The 8748-nt window shown below is 47.4% G+C and overlaps 1 protein-coding gene across 4 annotated transcripts in view; it reads right to left on the bottom strand.

Annotated features, from left to right (window-relative positions):
• FAM53A (family with sequence similarity 53 member A) overlaps positions 1–8358 on the bottom strand; it is a 70123-nt gene extending 61765 nt beyond the window's left edge. For 2 of the 4 annotated variants that reach the window (XM_058024420.1, XM_058024417.1), the window contains exon 1: positions 7915–7987. The gene's annotated coding sequence lies outside the window, so the exon portion shown is untranslated. Of the gene's footprint in view, positions 1–7141; positions 7200–7914; positions 7988–8335 lie in introns of those variants that run through there. The other 2 variants (XM_058024419.1, XM_058024418.1) reach the window with 2 other exon arrangements.
• Positions 8359–8748: the final 390 nt, after the last annotated feature.

Consider the following 8748-nt stretch of genomic DNA (forward strand, 5'->3'; position numbering starts at 1 on the left):
GTGCAGCCTCTGCTGCTGGGGGCGAGCAAAGGCATCCCTGGGGACAGTCACAGCAGAGAGCAGCTGCCAGTCTGTGTGGGAGAACCCAGAGCAGGAGCCCAGCTCAGCTCCACCTCTGTGCTGCCTGTGCTGTGCTGCTGGCACAGGAGCCCTGCTCTAGGGACAGCAGCAGCAAGGACTGCAAGACAGCCTTAAAACCCTGCACAACTCCGACAAGCTTGAAAACTGTTCTGCAAGTAATAATAGGATACAAGCCAGTTCTGAGAGGCACACTCAGGCAGGATTACATGAACAAACAGGAAGGCAAGTTCTTCAGAAGAAGGCTGTGAGCTAGGTGGGATCAACAGGCTGACCTTGAAAGGAGTGCTAAGCTGGTGTAAAAAAATCCAGTGTATGGGGATGCATAAACAGGAATACCAGCTCCAGGGCACATGGAGCCATTTTTTCACTCCACTCAGCACAGAAAGTCTCAGCTGCAGTACAAACTTGGGTTTTGAGCACCACACTTGAAGCCCAATGTGAACCAACTTGAGCTGAAAAATCATGATGTCTCAGGAAGGTCTGAATGCATTTGTTTTATCTAGGACAAAAGTATCACGAGGGTGGAGGGCAAGACAGAAGGAAACAGGAACATTGCAAATAACAGTTCAAATATTTTTAAAGATGACTTACTACAGGGGAAGGAATAGCTGTCCCTTAGGTCCAGGGAATTAGGCAATAAGCTTGACCTGCAGTAAGGAAGATGTCTGGTTTCATATTCAGAACAAGTTTTAATACTGAGGACAGCAAAGCACTGGACTTCAGAGAAAGAAGAGCTGCTCAGGCTTCTGTTACCAATCACTTTAGATGTGCAATACCAGTGTGGGGCAGGAGACTCACTACCAGCCTACACCTTTCACAGCCCTACTTCATTTTTTTAATTACAAGCTCACTTTCAAGCCCCTATAATGTTTTTGCTTATGCTCCCACAATGTTTTTGAGTTTCAATGAACTAAAAGTTACTTTTCTGATTTTTCAAAATAAAACTTCAGGATTTGCACAATCAGGTTATTGTATTATTACCAAAGAAAGTGTGGGGCAGGTGTGACTTTCTCCACACAGAAATCAACCCCATCCTGTGGCAGCATGCAAGTTTCAGCAATATTGCAGTATCCTGCTGCACCTTTCTTGTGACCAAGAGAAGGCAGAAGCCCATTTCTTCAGAAAGGCAGGCGTGCTTTGCCTTCTAACAGCTCAGCAGGGTGATGTAATGGCTCTCACTGATGTGGTGGCAAGGCACTGTCACACAAACGCGTGAGCACCTTTTACTGCACTGCCTCAGGCTGGCTTAGGACTTCCTGAGCATGGAAAATGCTGCACACAGCAGCCAAATACTCCAAAACAAAAATTAAGATATGCAGCATTTTACAGATGGGGAGTTGGAGCAAAGAGCATTAGTTACAGCCAGAGGTCACATTTAAACTGCAAAATCCAAAGTCACTAAAGCACAGAGGAATTAACTCTTAAGAGCTTGAGAATAAATAGGCCACCTAAAAAGCATAAAACAAAGCAAAACACTATCCTTTTTCATCCTCTGTAATAGTTCCAGGTACTTTCCTGCTTTATTAAAGAACATTCTTCTGACTTGTGAAGCATGAAAGCAGAAGAGCAGCAGTCCACCTTACCCTCCCACAGTTGAGCAGTTTCTTACCCAAATATTGAAGCAGAAAAGTCTGGTCAGGATGGAGTGCTAACGGCAGAGAAGGATGAAGTCAGCAGGCACATATGCAGCCAAGCTCAAGCAGACTGCTGTGCATCCTGAGAGGGGAACAGGCCAAGCACCAGGCTGGCCCTGGAACACGCTGGCTCACATCCCAGTGCCAGCACCACCCCTGCTGCTGTCTCTGCACCTTTGGGAGCCTCTGACAACGGGCAGCAGCACTTCAGCTCAGCCTCCAAGTTACCCACAGTCTCAAATTCATCACGGTTCAACTCTGTTCTTTCATTTCATGTTTCATTTTTAAGAAATGAAACATGAAGTGCTGGGTACTTGTTCCTTTCCCCCTTCCCACTACAAGAAATACATGATGTACTTTAGTCAATTCATGTGAGTAGTTCTTGAATGCTGTTCTCATTGCCCCTCTCATTCACTAAATACTGCATCAGATGCCACTCTACCACTAGCAGTCTGGAGGCAGGCTCACACACCAGTACCCTCCATTCTAACTGATAGCAAGGAATCACTTGCCACTACTACCACAATGGAAGAATTAGGCAAAGAGGCTCCCCGTTTTTTTCTTTAAACCAGGATTGTAATTTTTAACTGTCAGTTCATTAAAAACATTGTACAAACATACAAACAGGTCTCAGGTATCTAATGGAGACCAGCACTTAAAAAAATCCATAAATCACACCCTCAAACAATCCACAGACCAGAAGTTTGCTGTTATAAAAACATAACATGGTACAAAAATCACCTGCAACCTCAATGGTCATTTACATATTGATTAAGAAATGCTGAGCTGCAGAAGGCAGAACCCCAGTTCCAGACCCATCATCCTGTCCCAGCTGTGTTCCCACAACTCTGTTTCATAACCTGCATAACACCTGAGGCTCCAAACTTTAACCTCTTCCATATTCTGTGTACTACTTTTGGCAAGTGGCAGCTGATAATGCCACAGGGTTTGACACACAGCTTTTGTCACTTTTCCCCTTCCTTAAACACAATAAACTTTCACCCCTCTAAAACCAAAGGAGGTCAGATCAACAGAAACCTTGAAGGAAGACAGAGAAGTGCATTTTTCAATGGGGAGTTAAAGGAAAAAGAACCTTTAAAAGAAGAATTTTCATTCTGAACAAACTTTTGAGGGCAGAATAAAGAACAAAAACATCACAGGGTATCTAGTAGCAAGTGCATGAGATGGATGAATACTTTACCAAGACAAAATGTAAAGCCACAATTAAGAAGGTGAAACATGACACATGTGCACAGCACTGAAGGAATGATTTAGAGCCACTGACATCAACACAAGCTGTGCAGAGCAAAAATTAAACACACTGCAATAATAATCTGAACTGCCCAATTAGGTTAAAAAACACATTTACCCTACAAATTAAAAAACCTCCCAAACCCCTCGAAGGCATTAATGCTGTTCACAATGTTATTTGAGATGCAAATTAGGGACCTAAAGTTAATATAACACCAACAGAAGTTTCTATTATTCCTATTAATGGCTAAAGGGGAGGTGACAGTACAAGAAAAGCCACAGCCCTGTTACATGAAGTCTTATTAGGACAGCACACATTTTTCTTAATTTTCAATACCTTCACTTTAATGCAGAACTGGGCAAGTTAAAAATGTGATCTTTCATAACTCAAGAAAACTGCAGTGAATTAAATAAACACCAAGTTGGTTGACAAGGGTGGCTGGATAAGGGGAGTATTAAGGAGAAACAGGCATTCCTTTAAAAAAAACTGAATTCAGATCCTGTCTTCCAGCACCACAGACCTCAGGCTAAAGCACAAAAGTGAAGGTACAGACAGTGATGCTGCAGTTGTTTCTTCAACTATTTCCTGCACCAGCTGGGTGCTCCAATTCTGAAGCTCAGCAAACGCAGGAACAGCTTTCCTGCAGCTCAAATACAATGATGTGTAGGTCTTGGTACACTGAGTCAGTTTTGCTAATGACACTTGCAATGAAAGCTCCAGGCCAAACAAAAAGCTGCAGCTTGATTTCACAGCCGGGGCTCTGCGTGCACCGACAGACCCCCACGCTGAAGGGCAGCTGCCATCACTGGCACTGGGTGTCCCAAGCTCTGGGGACATCCCTGACAACTCTGCCAGAGCTTTCCTACAGTTTAATTCTCACAGGAACCCAAAACAATGTTGGCATACCAGGCTCAGAGCAATGATGTGAACACCAGCTCATCAGAACCCTTGATTTTACTGTTAACACCCAACTTGCAAAGCATAGCTGCATTTTACCAGAATACACTCAAGTTCAAACAGAAGAAATCCAATTATATTAATTTTGTTTTTCTAACTCAGTAAATATCCTAATTGAAACATTCCCTATTACCTTAAAGCATAATATTCAACTGCTTGCTTTAAAAAGTGCTGTCAGTAAACTGAGAGCCATAACCCACATAATGTATTTAGTAACAACCCTGCCTACTTCCTCCCCTCAACCTAAAAATTAGCAGCAACACGGCCTTCAGAAGTTATTTACACCCACTGCAAAGCATTAGCAGTTAGCTGAGCAGCTTCTTGCCAGCTTGCTATAATGATATTATTCCCCAAAACGACCAAAAAAGACAAGACAGCACCAAATGTAGAAAGTGCTATGTTAAGAGTTGACAGTTACCTTGATTTCAGGTTTCTCTACACTTAACAGTACCAAAATATCCAGCTGGATCATCAGAAGAAAACTGCAGAGCAGCCTAGAAAGGAGTTAAAAATATGCCACACCCCTCCCTTCCTTTTTTACAGGCCTTCTCTTCAGTGAGAAGAAAAGCCTTAAAGAAAACCATTTTCTGGAAATATGACTGCCTCGATTCCTCTAACAGTGTTTATAATTAAGAGAAATCAAAGTGAAGGTGGTGGTTTTCTTTAAGACTGCTCACAGGATTGCAGCTCTTCAGCACTAAGATCTCTTTAAGGACACAAACTCTGTAACAACCAAAAGCAGATTGTCCATGTAAAGGGCTCCCCACAGGTGTGCAGAGTCAGGAGATGAAAATTTACCTAGCAAGAGACTATCAGACACTGGCCCTGCATTTCTATGGGTTTCATGAATTCGACTCATGAACAGGGCTTCCCTGTGCTGACGAACCCCTCCTCCAGGAGTGCTCAAAAGCCCTCCACATGTTTTTGGGAGTAGTTTCACCCCCCCCCATAAGGTTATGTTACAATATCTAAAGTAAAAGTTGGAGATAATCCCACAATGGACAGAAATCTCTCATAGTTAAAAACAGAGTACCTGCAACATCCGGTAACTACCAGATCTCAAGAATGTAGTGATAAAAAAGTCCAAGAAGTTTATTTAACAAAAATAAAAATTACAGTTTAAAGCAAGCAAAGTTTTGTCTGAAAAGAAAGCACAGAACATGTAAACTTGCAGAGGAGAGAGAAGCTCCCTGTTGCCAAAATACAAAAGTCCTGTTTATATTTTGACTATCAACATACACAAAAAGAAATGTAAATCACAACATAAATATTAATATTTTCCACTAAAGGCTTAAGGAGACTTCTCACTAGTTTTTAAGACAACTCAAAGCAGGACCGCAGAGGACAAATTTTTAGAACAAAACTCAAAGCCAGCATCAAAAAAGTGGAGGAGCAAGGAAAGAATTGTGTTTGGAAAGGTTTAAGTACACCATGATTCCAAAGGGAATAATCTATCAAACCACAGGAGGTGACTAGAACTGCCATCATCACTGCTAACACAAAGGAATGTAGATTGGGGGCAGGCTACAGAGGAAGGGGGAGAAAGCACAGAGAAGGGAAAAGAAGGAACTAAAAAAAGGGAGCCACAGTAATGGCTACCAGACTCTCAAGGAATTCCTAAAGGAAAGAATAAATCCTTCAAGGTTTTGTTTTAAATAAAGCAATCCATGCAATAAATTGCAGTCTTCTCAGCACAGTCAGGCTTTCAGTCTATCTGTCCACCATATTTTCATAAATATACTTTTACACCTCTACTAAACTTCCAAAGCTTAACACAATGGTTGCAAATATAAATATTTCTTCTTTCAGCCTCCTCATTCTTCTGAATCATAGTACCCTGCAGAAAAACGGCTTTTTGAAAGGAAGTAGGGAAGTTCAACCAGCCTGAACTTAAAATAACCCTTTACAATCATTTAACCAACTTTAATTCCCCAGTCAGAGAGACAATAACCATGGGTTAGGCACTGGCAGGTAAAGGCCACTAGAGGCCTGCCAGATTACCACAGCAACATCCCAAAAAGGTGTCATACCATTAGGGGGCTGATCTTGCAGATCGCTGTTTGGAGTTTGTGTCCAACAGGGAGCATTTACTTCCATAGGGTGAAGAGTAGCACCATGCTACTGATGCAAAAGAATAGGGCTCGTTAAAAATAGCAGACATGTTCATATGAACAGCATTGCAAGGAAATTCAAAGTGAGTGAGTAGTGAACGCATTTTCTAGTTCAGAGTTACACCCGTTTATGTAGAGCTACTTAAAATGTATGGATTTTTTTGTCTGAGAGCAATTCTTCCAGACATTTTTGGAAGCTCAGTAACTGTACGGATACAAGCTCTTTGGGCTTGAACGAGTACACTGCACCTCCAATAAAACCAGACCAAGTAACATGCTTCACCAGGAAAGTTTTTGCTATTCAGCAAGCATTGTGCTCCACATTTCATAAGCCCCACTAGAAGCAAGCAGACCATTCACAATTAAAACACACCCAGAACCATTTCAGCTTGCCACAAGAGATACAAACTTACTGGCTCTTGCCAAAAATGGCAATTTTTTCTGACAAAAATACTTGCTATTAGTCAGGGAGGCAATGCAACAGCATTGGCTCTGATAACTGTTCTCAGGAGCTAGTTTTAAGGTAGGCACAGCAAACCAGAAAATGGATTTGACCAGCTGGCTCAACCCATTCCCAGGCAGAGGACTTGGTGAAAGCCAGGGACAGAATCACCCAGTCCCTCTCAATCCTGCAACCCCAAAGCTGGGGTGCTGCTCCAAATCTTCTGAATGCTGGCATGGGAATGTCTTTCCCTAAAGGGGAAAAGGCCTGAACTTGTCCATCCCAGCCCAGGAGTTCAGATCCCTGAACACCAATCCTGAGAAGCCGCCGCAGCGGGTGCCTGCTCTGTTTCATAGGACCTAAAGCGACCTCCTGAAACAGCACCCAAATTTCAACCACACATTTCTATCCAGCCTTCCAGCAGGCCAGAAGACATTTAATAAGCCAAATAACCACAACAAAGCCATGTTACTGCCCTTAGAAAAGCTAGGATAACACAAAGAGCCCATTCACTCTCCCATTGAGCCCAACTGGTCCTTAAAACTTCGGGGCCATAAACTAGAAATCAACTTTCCCATTGCTGTGGGGAGGAGAAGGAAGAAAATAGCCACCGTTTCCACCCTGGAATCATTATGGAAGGCAGCTATTGTGGAAAAACAGGCACCTCCACAGAGGTAACTCTATCCTTGAGCACACAGGGGGGAATCGCCTCAAAATCGCCGGGGTACGTGCCTGCAGACATGCGTTTCCAGGGCAGCGGCACAAAGGAATGTCCGAGCCGGCTGCGGCCGGGCACCGTCCCTTCCCTTCCCCGCACGGCCGGGCCAGGCCCGGGAGGCACGGCAGGGCCGCGCAGCCGGCCCGGATGGCGCCCAGCAGGGCCGGCAACGCCGAGAACTTCACCGGGGGCTCCGGGCTCGCTGCTCCCGGCGGGGCGGCCGCGCCAGCTCCCGGCGGGCCAACACGGCCCCGGCGGTGCGGGGGGAGCGCGGCCCGGGCCGAGCGCGGACAATGACAGCACAGCGCACGATCCGATGTGCGCACCGCTCTACCTGTGCGCCGAGGTACGCGGAGCGATGAGCAGCCCGCAGCCCTGCGGCAGCGGGAGGTGCCGCTGCGGGAAGCGCAGCCTCGGGGTGACATCCCCGCCCCGCAGGGTCCCCCGGGCCGCGCTCGCCGCCCCGCCCGCCCGGAGCTGCGCGGTGCGCTCGGCCTCCCGGGCTCCGCCGAGGGCTGCGAGGATGGCCGGGCCGCCTCCCCTGTGCCCCGCACTGCCTGCGGGCCGACAGCGGGGCTGCTGCCTGCAGGGCTGTTATTACCTGCCCGGCTGCTGCCTACACGGCTGTTACCTGCTACCCGCACGACTGCTGTTACCTGCCGGCCGCGCTCGCTGCCCCCCCCGCCCCGCTCTCCGCCCACCACGGCAGCCGCCGGTACCTGAGCGGCCGCGCCGCCTCCCCCGTGCGTATGGACCGGGCTGCTCAATGGCAACCGAACAAAACACCGCCGGCCACGCCCCCTCCACCGCCCGCCCGCGCCCATTGGCCGCGCCGCCCGCCCGCTGAACCTTGACCCGCTCTGCCATTGGCCGGCGGGGCTGTCTGGCCCCGCCCACAAAGGGGCGGGGGGCGGGCGCTGCCCCGGTCGCGGCAGGGACGCGCAGCTGTGGTGCCGGGTGGAGTGGGGGATGCGCACTGGACTACAGCCCCCAGGAGGCCTTGCGGCGCCGCGCCGCTGTCATTGGCTGGGCAGCGCGCGTGCGGAAGGGCGAGGGGCGCACGGAGGGGAAGACGCGCTTCGCGCGCGGGGGTGATGACGTCATCGCGTGCCCGGATAGAGCCGCAAGGGGGATGCGCACCCCCCTCCTCCTCCTTTTCCTTTTCCTCATCTTCCTTCTCTTCTTCCTCCTTTTCCTCTTCCTACTTCTCTTCCTCTTCCTCCTCTTCCGATTGCTCTTCCCCCTCCTTGTGGCTCTTGGCATCCTTTCTGCCCGTGCTCACTTATCTCTGGCCCAGCTGTGGGCTCTGGTGCATGGGAAGTTGTAGCTTCTTTGCTTCCACCGATCCTTGTCCGTATCCTTGGCAGGGATTTGGCTCCATCCTTGTTATCACTTTTTTGTTCGCAGAATTCTCCATTGAAAACAATTCACCCCCTGAAGCATTTCATTGCTAAATCCTATCCAAATTTAGATTGATTTTTTTTTTTAATAATAGTGAAGTCGTGACGATGTGCTTGCCTGTCACAAGCAGGCCGAGGTGCGGCGGGAGTCCC

The sequence above is a fragment of the Melospiza georgiana genome, chromosome 5 (assembly GCF_028018845.1).
Source record: "Melospiza georgiana isolate bMelGeo1 chromosome 5, bMelGeo1.pri, whole genome shotgun sequence".
Lineage (NCBI taxonomy): Eukaryota > Metazoa > Chordata > Aves > Passeriformes > Passerellidae > Melospiza > Melospiza georgiana.